General features: G+C 38.0%; 1 protein-coding gene across 11 annotated transcripts in view; it reads right to left on the reverse strand.

Moving 5' to 3' along the window:
- The window catches only part of LOC105836735 (guanine nucleotide-releasing factor 2), an 80,901-nt gene that overhangs the window by 40,564 nt on the left and 25,934 nt on the right, over window positions 1-14,403 (reverse strand). Inside the window, exon 1 of one of the 11 annotated variants that reach the window (XM_036283173.1) lies at window positions 1,556-2,091. The exons of the other annotated variants lie outside the window; for them this stretch is intronic. The gene's annotated coding sequence lies outside the window, so the exon portion shown is untranslated. Of the gene's footprint in view, window positions 1-1,555; window positions 2,092-14,403 lie in introns of those variants that run through there. 11 annotated transcript variants of the gene reach the window in all.

Here is a 14,403-nt window from a genome sequence, read left to right on the forward strand (position 1 = left end):
GCTTTTATCTGGTATTGCGGAGCCAAAACATCTCTACAACTACGAAAGCGCATAAATTTTACTTTACGTCGATGGAAAACGCGATCGTCACGCGACAAAGCTTCGGATACCATCTCGAGGCTGACTCATACTTGAGATACTAATTTCATTCCCTTTTTTTCCCCAACTTCGTGGGGGTACAACGCAACGTAGTGTACAACAGACGCAACTTGTGAAAACACAAAAGGATCGATATCGCATCCGCGATACTCCCTCATTGCACGCACACGTCAAACTTTTCTCGACGCGACGACGCGAAAAACGGGCGTGTCGTCGTCGTCGTCCTCGCGATTCCTCCGCGATGATTCGCGCCGGCGACGACGAAAAATCGCGCGGGGCGCGCACACCAGAGAAATGACTCATGCGAAGTGTTCACCTACGGAACGATCACGTTGACGACGGAAAAGCTTCGTTAAGACGCGCGTGGTCTCCCCTCCCCCCGGTCGCGAGGAACGACCGTGATTTATCGTTATGTCAAACACGGAGAGCCACGCAGCTCTCTCTCTCCGGCGACGCGGCGGACGCTCGAGAGCGCCGTGCGTCTACGCACATGTCACTGCTGTCACGAAGTTATTAATAAAACGCCATCCTGTCCCGTCGCCGGTATTACGCGATTGATCCACGGTTAACGTGGTCGATCCGACGCCGAGTACTCTCGGATCTTACACTCAAATTCTCCGAAGTCTCTCGTAACCGGTCTTAATACGTAACGTGTCCTGAATTAGAAATTTATACGCAGAAAAAAAATTAATCTCAAAATAATCGTTGCCTCGTTATAAGTAAGGATATAAATATCTTTAATAGCCAGTTGCTTCAACTTCTTGGTAAACTTACCTATTAAATAGCATGTGTCTATCTTTATTTATTTTTCTAAATAAATAGACACATATTTACCTGATAGGTGAATTTATCAAGAAGTTGGAACAAATCGGCTCTAAAGAATTTATTAATCTTGAACAGACGTAACTTACACGATGCATTTTGAAGAATTTCATCAAAGAAGATATATATGTATTTCATTGCTCAACAATAGTTTTTATTGAATTGAAGGAACAAATAACGATATCCTCAAACAAAGATATAAAATCTTTTAACACTGCTATTATCAGAACAATCATATATATGTGCTCTTTAAGTGAATATTATAATATTGAAATAAAAATCTATCTTGCTAAAAGTTAAGATTATCAAACTGTTTAGATTTTATATTTCCCGTTTATATACAATGTCACTTTCCTCGTTCGCCTGTATTATTAGTGCAAATCGTTAATAATTACTTGCTACCAATATGCTAAATATCTTAGCACGTTTAAACATATCAAGAATACTTTAAGGTTCGTGTATTCAGGACGCGCTTATAAAAATGTTAATGCGCTTTTTGTCATTCTATCTTTATTGCTCATTAGACGTAAGACAATGATAGAATGCTAAAAAATCGCGCCAAAATCTTTATTTCTTATAACACGTTCTGAATACCTAAAACTAAGAGCAATGTTAAAATCAAACTGTGATTTACCTATTTAAAAAATTCGGGTAAACCCTTCGCTTCGATTCCTTCCAGAGATCCTGTCGCCGCTTCACGTCCTACGGCAGACGCGACTGAGCTGCAGCATCCTTACACCAACCACCAGCGAGGAAAAAGCATTTCGAGAGTCGGAAGGCTCTTCGCGTAGCGAAACGAAAGGAGAACCGGAAACCACGGACGCGCGTAGTTTATCGTACGCTCGCTAAAACCTCTCCTCTCATACACGAGGACACGCGGAGCGGACTCGACACTCCGCGGGCCGCTCGCGGAAATTTGGCCGGTCGCTCGCCGAAGGAAGCGCGCGCTTTCGAAAACGGAAACCGCAATTTCCCTCCGCGGATCAGGGGGAAGGAAAAGGGCGGGGGGAGGAGGGGCCGTCGTCGTCGTACGTGCCGCTAGCGAGGCGACAACGGCGCGACGCGCGGCGACGGGTGCGTGACGGAGGAAGAGGAGCGATGCCGGGCGTACGTCCGGACCGCGTCGCGTGTGCGCATCGACTGCTAACTAACTTGGACCGGGCGAGCGCGAGCTTCGGGCGCGAGCGAGCCGCCGCGCGTTGGTTCCGCGCCGGCCTTGGCAGTGCGCGCCGCCCGCCGTCGCCGTCGCCGTCGCCGTCGCCGCTCGCTCGCTCGCTCGCGCTGCCTTATCCGCGGCTATCTTGCTCCACCTGCTATTTCGCTTCACCATCACGTTATCGCCCTCTTCCTCGGAGCGTTTCCTCCGCTTTCGTCTCCCGTGCGTCAGTCTTCTCTTTCTCCTCCCCTCCCCCTCCGCCCCCCTTTCCCTTCCGTTCCGCTGGCAGCGTATCGCACCTTTCTTCGACGCTGGATTTAAAAGGAAAACCGCGATGAGGCATGAGAATTTGGCTAATTTTAGAGCGCCAAGGAACGAAAGCATCAACCGCGACCGTACGTCAATCTTTACGTCAGTTCGGATCAATCAAATTTGGGATATTCGCTTCCAGAGTTGCCAAATTAGGTTTTGATACTAACACGGAGGACTTTTTAGGGGAGAAAATATAACGTTAGAGAAAACAATAGTTGCAGCAACCAAATATTATCACTATAATAATAATAACTATAATAATAATATTATCATAATTATTTATTTTTGGACCTAACTATATTGTTGTAGTTATGCAACGATATAAATTATAGTTTGTCTAAAGTTCTTATAGGATCACTTGTCCCAATTTCGTGACAAACTTACCCCTATCAGATAAATGTGTTTTTTTTTCTTTAAGAAAAAAAATGAAGATGCACACATGCTCACCTGAGGTAGGTTTGCCAAAAAGTTGGAACAACCATCCTATAATCATAATATTGATCTATACAACTTATGATATGGTTGCCAAAGCCAAAATGGAGATTTCAATATAGCAAGTTATACATAAAACAATCACTACGAGCATTATTATTACCAATGTTATAGTAATAATTGATATAAAATGGGATATTCCCTAACTATAATTACTTTACTATGCAATTATATTCGCAAGTATCACACTTTTTTTTCTCAATGTACAGTAGCTTGTCCCAAAAATCCCCATGCACTGAGAAAAAAATGTTAATTTAGCAAAATTTTTCAATTCGATCAAATTTCTTCAGCTCAAGTATTTTATGCGTTTAACTTAAATACATAAAATACTTGAACGTCAATTTAAGTATTTATATATCTGACTGAAGTATATAAATAGTGAGACTAACAATTAACAAAACTAAAAACCCAAATTTCTCTCAGTTATTACGGAGAACAACGATTGTTTAATTTCCAAAGTAAAATGACACATGTGTTTTCAGATACTTTTATGTGATTCATTGTCGCTCTCGTGGAAAAGATTTAACGCATAGGAAGCGTGAAAATCGAATTTTCCCAATTCCCTGGGAAAATCTCGCGGAACCGCCCCTTTCTGTCCGGCTCTCCCCCTCGTAAGTTATACGCGACGCGTTGATTTACCTGTCGTCGCGTATCGCACGACTATTCTCGTAATCGGAGATACGCGCTCGGGCAAAGCTGCGTCGACGAGCGCGCTTTAACACTTTGATCGATGCCCTTTGTTGCGCGACGGGGGACTAACAAATGGAGCGGCAAAAGTTGGTGAAAATTTATAGGAAGTTCGTGTCTACGCGCGCGTGTCTCTACGTCATCCTTAAAAGTTAACGGCCGAAAGTCGCGCCGCCGCCGCCACCGCTGGCTTTTATTTAGGAGGCGAGACCGCCGGTGAGCACGAGGGCGACGGCGTCGGTGACGGTGATTTCACAAACTTCTCGGGTGTCTACAGTCTCATAGGATGGAAATCGAGAACGTAACCCCTCGCCCTTTTCACGAACACCCTGGCTCCTCTTTCGTGACACTCGATTCCCGTGCGTGACTTTTCACGTTCCTTTCCAGTGCCGTTCGAAATATACATATATCTCGCCTAGAGTTGGAGAATGATCAAAATATTCTCGGCGATTTCTGTTGAAGGGAGAAATTTTGACTATCGCTCACGAACGCACGTTTTAGTATAACTAAAAGATAACTACGTGCCATTTTATTTTACTTTTAACGCTGTAATTTTCATTTATTATAAAAATTTTCGGTACAAATGTCGACTCTGTCATGAAAAAAGTAACGAACAGGTGATATAATTTGTTTTGGGCGAAAATTATTGAGAAAAATTATAGATTACATTGACAAGAGAAATTTTTTCGAAATTTTCTTCGTATTCAGTTGAACATTTTTTTTCGATTGGACCATTTAGTGACTGCGAAATCTCGCCTTTAAATGTTTTTATTCTATCCTATACGGACAAAAAAAACAGGTTTTTAAGAAGCAAGCATATGCACACGCGACATCAAGCAAAATATTTAAATTTTATGCAAATACATTCATATTTGAAAATAAATGCGACAAATTAGTACATATTAATACAATGTGCAAAACGGCACCTCATCTGTAGTTTGGGTAGGTCAAGCAAAAAGATGCTTAATTATTTTGCGATACTTAATTTCCTATTCACCCCTTATTGAAAATCACTCATTTTCATGTGTTGGAATAATATTAATTCACGGAATAATATTTGTACTATTTAAAGAATTTAAAGTTCGTAAAATTTGTTTTTTCAATGTTCAATTCTAAATTAAAAAACCTTAGAATCACTTTTTATATAAATTTATTAAAAAGTTGCATTTTTTTCAATCAAATAATACTTTTATGTAATTTGTAATTAATCGTCGGTAATTAAATTATAACTTTTTTTTTTATTTTTTCAAAATAAAATACAGACTGTTCCAGAAAGTTATGTTAATAGACTTTTAGAAATATTTTGAACCGTTTTAAAGCAAACAATCGAGCAACATTGAGCTTTCGCGTATGCGAAAAACGTACGTGCTTATGTTTCATACATCGCCATAATTAAAATTTCACAAAGTTACAGACAAATCGTAGAAAATCCCGTTTCTCCTTTTACCTTCGGTTTATAGCGGAAATTTCACTGAAAATTCTGTTATGTCAACGCGGCATATTCGAAATTGCGCTCGTATGCACTCAGCCATACGCGAGCCACAAAGTAACAATTGAATGGTTGATAATAGTCGGACGATATTCCAACCCGCGAATTGCGTGTGGTCGACGGCCTACCCAACCGTTATCCGTTCCACAATGCAACAAAAACAGCGTCCTTCGCGTATCTCTCGTTCTCTTTCTTCTCCTTCTTTCTCTCGAATATTTTTACGTTATTTTTCCTCAACTGCTTCGTGATCCAGCGCAATCGTAAAATTCGGGATACGCGGGCGCCAAGATCGTAAAACGCGATTCTATATTCTTCCCGATTTAAGCCTTGCAATGTGTACCATAAAATTCCGGAAGTATTATTCTTTTATCGTAAAACGACAAAATAATGGTTCACAAAACGACAAATTTTTCCTTGCCGTTATGCATTTCTTTCTTATTTTAGAATAACCGAAACTACCCTTTATCATGCAAGTTAGATAATAAAATTTTATAGTTTTAATGGCGGCATATAATTTAATGTACAACATATTTGTCGAAAATTTGTCAAAAGAGAATATAAATAAATTCTTTTTTAAATATTGTTGCTGTAAAAGAGACACTAACAAAAATAGGAATATATGTAAGACATATTTAACTATAAATTAAATTTATTTATATCTGCATAAGTAAGTATTTGTCTACAATTTTTACTAAAAAAAGCCCGAAGTTTCCATCTATCTCCAAAAGTCTTTTCCGCTCTATATCCTTTGTGATTTACTCAATTTTCCATCTTGTTTATCTTACTGAAAGCTATGTATTTGAAATGCTCTGATTTTGCTCCGTTTTATTCTACCCCATTTTATCGTTTGCTAAACTGTCCCGCCTCGTGCCCCGCTTTATTTTGGCCAATCTTTACTCACGCGCCGATGAATAGGCAAGATATTCCGCATTAAAGGAAAATTGCCTCTTAATTAAGCGGCCGGCCGATAGCGCGTGTCAACCGGGTATGGGAAGGCGCGAGAAACTCGTGGCTGCAATTTGCGTATTAATGGGGTCCCACAAAGGCAGCAGCGTCGCGACTTTAAGGGGTGATAAACGTATTTTATGGGGGAAGCAGTCTGGCACGCTTTTCCCGTGGTTGCAATTAACGGTAAAACGACGTGGAGTGAGAGGGTGCAGTAGTCTACTGTGCACACTCGCATATACAAACACACACACACATACACACACACACACACACACACACACACACACAAACTTACACTGCCAATAAACGTACGTATCTGCATCGTGGACCGGCAACAGTAAATAAAAAGCTAATGGCGCGGGCAACCGCACGGTTATCGTTTTCATTTTCGCCTGCGTTGCGCAATTGGGTGGCTTCGTAATGGCTACAGTTACACAAGATCCATTCCGATTAGTAAAGGCGCGCCGTTTCTTTTAAAGATTGAGGATTGAGATAGATAAAAACTGGTATGCACATTTGTGGAATAACATTATTTATCTTGTTGAATACTGAAATAATGTTGAATACTGAATACATTTGTACTATTGCACGTATTACTTAAATCGACGACCACGCGTGAGTATAATTGAGAAAATTTTAATTATTTAATAGTCGCGTATGCAGCAAGTGTTCAATCTTCAAATAAAAATCGAACAAAGGGGAATAAAAAACCAATGCAAATTTTTTCAATAAGAAGGTGATTAAAATGCGTTCGACATCTTTGAGGTACATCGCGGAAAGATTTGCATCAATAAGAGAGACAAGGTAATGAATCAAAGCTTGTTCGTATAATTGATATTAAACTCTTAAATTGTCTGAAAGTGGTAGTTTATTGAGGATTAAATAACCATAGCAGAGAGAAAGAGAGGGAGGGAGAGAGAGAGAGAGAGAGAGAGAGAGAGAGAGAGAGAGAGGAAGAGCGGAATTTATGATTTTCTTCATTTTCCATAATATCCTTCGTCGATTGATTCCATTCAGCTAATCGTACGGTCCGTGCAGTGCTCGTAATACAATATCTCCCCACTTATCTGCCTGAATCGAATTTTAATCCGGCTTTAGATATTAATGGTTGATGCTATTATTTAATACTTGAAAACATTATTACAATATTTCATATATAAAATGTACAATTCCAGTTAATATAATAATTTAAATATAAATGTAAAAACCTCAGCATTTTATGTTATGTCAAAGTAAAACGCGGTTTTCTTTGCAAATCTCTTTTTTGAATTTTAAAAAATATGTATCACACAAATATATAATTTTCTTCGAATAATGAAAACAGATTACACATAAATGTATTAACGCATAGCAATCTTACTTTGATAATTTCGTTACGCGAAACGGAGATAGAAAAAATTACAGAAATCTTACTGAAATGTTCATTCCGCTCAATAATTAAATTCTGCAAATTTTATGTCGATGCTTTTTCGCAAGGATATTGATGGCGCATTTAAGTGTCGCAAGTGGGATCTTCAATCTGACTTTCTTGTTTCAAGCGAATCTGTACAATTTACCTTCGAAGATAGAAAGAACGTAAATGATCGTTCAGCTGCATTTCGCAGCGCGAGAAGGGAGGAAAAAAGAACGACACCGTGAAAGTTTTAATCGAAAAAGTTCGAACAATGCGTCCCGGCTGGTTCTAACAATAAGACCGATAGGACAGTTGCAGAGCACCGGCTGCGCGTTAAGCGTTTTATTATTCTGAGGGACAGCGGGATATTATTATTGATTGCTCTCACCGGCATTGATCTCCGTTGTTTGCGAGTATCTCTCGATCGAGCCCTATGGCGATGCGTAGAAATAACTGGGATTTAATTTCCACTTGTTCTACCACTCGCGGATATACACGGCGGTACGGTATTGAAAAGACAAATACCGTACGAAGGGCACTTTGCTCTTTTCAGTGTGTGCTTGAAAAAAGCTCGGAAAATTAAAAAAAAAAGCCAGGAAAAGTTCACCTTTCTCTCTGACCGTTGGAAAATGTGTTTTGTCTACCTGTCGATCGCATGACGGCGGGAAAAAGAGAGAAGAGCTTAAAACGCGAGCAATCAGAAATTAGGGCCGCAGAGGGCGTCGAGTTTGCAGAAATAAAATCTCGCGTACACGAAGGAAAAATGTCATCGTAAATTCGCGTAATGAACATCGAAGGAGATCGGCGAAGGGAAGGAAAATAAAGCAGATAAATATATATATACGGAACCATGAGCCTGTTTTAGGTTCTATTGGTGTATATCATGGGATATTATCTGTTTTCGATAAAAGCGGGACGTAAGGCGATATCTTTTGTCTTTCTTCCTTCCTTCCTCTCTTCTCCGCTTTCTTTCTCTCAAGTACAGAGATTCTCTCCGGCGATTCTCGCGTTCGCGGCGCAGCAAGCTCGATAAGACGGCGAGACGGTATATCGATGTAGCTTTCGAAAAGCCTCATCATGTCAAAAACTTTCGTCGGCCTTAAACGAGATAAAGTCCAAAGTCGTTCGAACACGCCGGGAGATGCGCATCGCGCATAAATGATCAAAGGAAAATAAAAAACTCGAATATCGCAAATAAGTCCGCGCGGCTTCAGGAATTTAAACAATGTTCTAATCGTTTTCCAATTAATTCCGTTTAATTAAACATAAACAATCTTTTTAATTAAGAAAATAATGGCGCTTGTACGTACGATGTATTGAATAAACATCCATTGTAGGGAGTCCGATTATTGCAGCGCAGAGCGGCATAATTTACGAATTCAACGTGACAAATTTGCATTTTGATCAATTTATCATGTTAATGCGTGATAAATTAGCATAATAATACGTAGAGATATTTTCATACATAAAACACGTGTGGTGTCAAATTACCGCGGAACGCATCGTTTATGCGTGTGTACGAATTCTTCAATAATAACTAACTTTAAATAAATATATCTATATTCGATTTTTTTCCATACACTAAAAGAAAAAAATTGTCGCAGTAACCATAATATCACTATAATTATTAGTCATTTTTAGACTCAACTATATTTTTATAGTTATTCAACAACATAAATTATAGTTTGTTTAAACTTATAATAAAGTCCTCGTAATTATAATATTAGTCTATACAACTTAGGATATGGTTGCCATAACCAAAATAAAGATTTTAATATAGTAAGTTGTACCATAAAACGATCACCATAAGCATCTGCTATTAAGTTATATATGGTTATTATTAGCAATATTACAGTAATAATTACTATAAAAATGATATTTTTAATTATAAATTATTTTATCATACAATTATAGTCGCAAATATCACACATTTTTTTCTCAGTATAAGGTATTTGCGATTCAACGCAGCGCTCGCACACGAAGTCTCGATCTTGTGGTAATCGCGCGACAAGATTGAAAAAATCGGAGAGAGTCACCTCCTCGAAAGGGGGACCCCCAAGTCCGTCCGATCTCCATTTCCACGTACGACTTTCAATTTGCAAAATGAAACGATCGCCGCCGAGTCAATAGCATACCCGAGACGACACCCGCGAGCAACCCGTTTCGTTTGAACGACTTCGGGCAGACGTTCAAACAGAAGCATCCGAGTTCTTGTTTGTGCGTACCGTCCCCATCCCCCCATCCCTCGCCGCAAGACCGGTGTTGTTAACCGCGCGCGAGCAAAGTACGTTTCGGTGTTGCCGAAACACCTGCGGGGCGAAGTGCAAAAGCTAAAGAGAGCTCGGTATCTTTCTATACTCCGCAGCCAAAGTCTAGCGCAATTTCTCAGTAACGATAATAAATGAGCTCGCTGCATCGATCGGAGTACACACAGAGCCTGTATTTCTTTCCGAGAGCCAGCTTGGTTTGTGATTAATGTCTTGTGCTCTCGCTTATATTCCTCCCGTCTCCGGGAGGATAAAGGGAAATCGCTAATAATGACGTGCAACAATAGAACGTCAGCATCAATCGGAGTATACGGCTGGATGTAATGCGTGCTCGTTTTCTCGATCGATGCGTGACATTAAGATACGCATATTATATTTATCATAGAAAATGTATTTAAACGTTTAGTTTAATGCAAAGAATATTTAAAAGAAACCCCCCCCCCCAACTCATTTTACTGCATTTCTGCATCGTACCGTTCGTTTAAACTTTATACCGTAAAGCGATTACGCAGCTCTTCCACTTTCCGCTACTTCTTCGTAGAATGTTATCCCCGGGGAAATGAAACAATTGGTACGGAAAAGAAATTACAGCGACAGACGTTCCACGACGACGACTTAATCGAGTCGGGCTGGGAAAACGGACATTATCGTCAATCGGAAAGAGTTCGGACTCAAGAGGGAAGTCATAGTCATCGATTTCACTTGCTTCGGAACGACGTGCAGTAACGTCAATGGCAAACCTTACCATGGTTGAAACCACGGCCACCGTCGAAGCCAGGAGCCATCTACAATTCTCGTAAATTGCGAACCGCGACAATTTCATTCGAGCTTTACCTGCGGGATGTTGACCGAAGGAATATTTTCCGCGAGTAAAAAAGAATTCTAGAATAGTACGCGAGCAATTGTAAATTTTGTCTGGGGCGAAATACAACGGAAACAGGTATTATTACAGCCCCCCATGAAGACAGCACTCCGGCTGCATCTTCAAGCTAAACTGTTACTCCATTATATTGAAATCCCGCAAACGCGACGCCCACTTTACAGAAGTTTATTACATGTTCTTCACTTCACGTTTGTGTTGCTTTAATATACTCCGTTGTGTCAGAAGATGTTCTTGCTAAAATCTTTTCCCTGTCGTCTACCTTGTATATATTCAAATGTTTCGAATAATAAATCACCAGACGTTTTAGCACAGCGAGGAGAATATATATACGCGAAGGAATACATTACAGCAAGGTTTATGCATTGAAGAAAAGGACAAGAAAGGGTGCGTAACTGCCGCGTGGAAAAGGGGAAATGATCTACGCTTTCGTCGCTTATGTAACAGCCGCATCTTCAAATGGCCAGCGATTGGATATTGTTAATTAGAGAAAGTCTAGAGTATACGGGGGATACTCGTGAAATCGATACCGCTTGTGAACGCCTCGTGCTAGATATGTTCGAGGGACGATATCAACTAGATTGGATTGCATTGGACTGGATACATGTATTGCGCTCCAACGTAGTTCATTTCCGGAAAACAATAACCAGCTGCATTACTAGATAGAACACTCTGCAAATTGCAATCGGTGGCCTGAGGAAAGAAAACAAAAAAAAAGACTACGCCCGTATTAAAAGGCAGCAGCGTCGTTATTTTAGTTTCCTAAAAATAAACATCATCTCGCTGATCAAAGAAAGTATTTCTTAGAAATAATCAGCATCAAACGTTGAAAATAGATCAAAAAATTTTTAAGTTTCCAGAAATTAAAATTTTTCTCAATTTTTTCAAGACTTAAATAATAAATTGCGAATTATTATATTATAAAAATGCCTAAATTTAAAATTACAATAATATTATATATGTATATGACAAGAGGAAAAAGCTTTATAATTCTCAATATCTAAAGCAACGAGATGGTTTAATAACAGCGATAATTATGCTAACATTATAAAAATTATATTCATATATGTTTATTAACCATGAATTATACGTATTAATGATGCATTACACATCCCATTATTTCGATTACTTTGTTCTTTGGGTGTACAAGCAAAACCAATTTTCATCCACATTAATCCAGCTTTTAATTATTGTTTACAAGAAATTTATTTTATGGAACGTTGAACGTAATTTATGTGTGAAAATATAATGCTATTAACAGCCGCGTTGGCTCTTACAGCCAAAAATATCGCAAAATAGCACGAGAACTTTTCATCTACCAACCAATCCATTTATATCGATATGCATCCACTCACATTTCACGAAATATTTTATCCGAGAGAAAGCCATTACCGATAAACCAAGATCTATGTGTGCAGATGTAACGTATAATACAGCAGTTACTAGAGAGGCTGCAGAATTATGTATAATAACGCAATCTAAAAAAAAAAAGATTTAAAAAATAATAAAATCTTATTTAAAAAATACAAATTTGTCACAATTTTATTTTCTTAAAATAAATAAAAATTGATTATTATACAAAAAATATTATTAAGATACTATTGTTAGGTTGTTATGCGTGTGTATATAATAATTTTTATATAATATTAAAAGAAGAAAATATTTATTACTAATATTTTTTTTTGTAAAAACAAATTAGATGTAGTCAGATCGAGTAAATAAATAAATGGACCTAAATTAGCAAACAAAATATTTTTGTATGCAAAAGATATCCACAAAATAGTTCTTATAATTAAAATCAGTCTTATCAATGCAATTATAAGTATCGTTTAATATAAATTTTAACTTTGGAATCTAAGATTACTTTATTATTTAGATAAATTTGATAAAGATATTTGTTGGTTGCACTTTCACGAATAAATATCTTTGTCAAAGATATCAAAAAATTTCTTTTGAAGATAAAAGGTTAAATATCCTTGCAGTTTTTACACAAAAAAATGTTCAATCAAATCTAAGTTAAACTACACCTGTCTGGTTTAGAGCTATACTTAAACCTTATTTGTCTTAAGTATTTTTACATATTTAAGCATAAATGACAATTTTTTGCCAATGTCCAAAAAAGTACTGTCTCATTTATACACAGAAAAAAATGTAATATAGCCAATAACATATGTAATTGCGGGCTGCCAACTACATAAAATACTCAATACAATAATATTTACTATTAATACAAGTACAGTGTTGATACTGTAATAGCATATATTATTTAATTATTGTATTGAGTATATCTGTAATTGGCAGCCCGCAATAACATATTTTATTGAATATATTACATTTTTTTTCAGTGTATTTAAATAAATAAGTAATACTAAAATATATGATAAAATATGCATTTGTACTGTACTACTGTATTATAGTATTCAATCGTAAGGCGATCAAATCTGCAGCTGGCAGTACTTTCATCATTTTTTTATTTCAACGACATTTCCCTCCTCTGGATAAAACTCGTGTAATGTCGCGTGACGGCTTATATTTCTTAACCGCGCGCGGTTTCAACATTCATTCATGATATCTTTGACGACGCAGTCAATGTCTCATGCAAACGCGACCACTATATCAAGCCGCACGCGAGCTTCCGATGTACAATGGAGAATAGCGTGTGCTCGTAGAGGATATCATAAATCGAGAGAGAAAAGAGGCACAAGGCGCGGCTCAACGTGTGCGCCATGACTATAATGTCTATAACGAATGCGTGACGCAATGCGTAAAAAAGGAGAGAAAAGAACCGATGTCACCCTTCGGGAATACACAGCGTCTCCGCGGTATTGCGGGATGCCGCGACAGCGGCATTGTTGTTTCTCCGCGCGGCAGTATACTCGCCGCCGCCACAGACCTCTGAAATTGCATCTGGCTGTTGTACTATGCATACTACACTCTGTACACTGTCGTAATTAGCGAGTTCTTCCAAGCGGACGAACGGCGCTTCATCAGTACACGCGGCTACGCCCGGAAATCACGCGTACGTTGCGTCCGCGCGCGGCTACCGTCTACTTTCCACCCCATTTATCCCGTAAGCATAATTTGCGCTGTATCTTGGCATTCCGCAATTTCCTCCGATTGTATTACACCGCAAATATCAAGATACTCTCTTATACCATGACATAAATTTTATTTTATTTTATTTTCTTGTAATTTTTTTGCTTGATACAAAAAAAGTATATATTTATATATGTATATTATATTCAATATGTGCGTTTGCAAGCTGCAAATGTAACGCGTGTAAAACGAGAAGCTAAATGAAAAGATTATGTGGATGTCATACTGAGAAAATGGTTTTGATTATCAACAAAACATATCTAGGATTGAGTGCATTCTAGTAAAATTTCTAATTATTATAATCACACTTAAGATTTTGTACTCAAATGTTTGACAGGTTCTACTATAAATCCGATAATTCGTACACACGGTTTCTGCCCTAAGAAAAAAATAATTACAGTAACTATAATATCACTGTAATTTATAGTCACTTCCGGACGCAATCACATTTTTATATTTATTCAACAATATAAATTATAACTCGTTTAAACTATAGTAAAGTTCTCATAATCATATTATTAGTCTGTATAATTTATGATATAATATTCACTAAGGGCCGGTTGTTCCAACTTCTTAGTAAATTTACCTACCAGGTAAGCATGTGTCTATCTTCATTTCTTTTCTTAAATAAATAAAGACAAACTTATATTTATCTGATATATAAATTTACCAAGAAGTTGGAACAATCGACCCTTAATGCAACAAGATTCTTTCTTTAATGCACAATTATTAGTTATTTTATGGGAATTAAAATAAAAAATG

The sequence above is a fragment of the Monomorium pharaonis genome, chromosome 2, assembly GCF_013373865.1.
Source record: "Monomorium pharaonis isolate MP-MQ-018 chromosome 2, ASM1337386v2, whole genome shotgun sequence".
In the NCBI taxonomy this organism is placed as follows: Eukaryota; Metazoa; Arthropoda; class Insecta; order Hymenoptera; family Formicidae; genus Monomorium; species Monomorium pharaonis.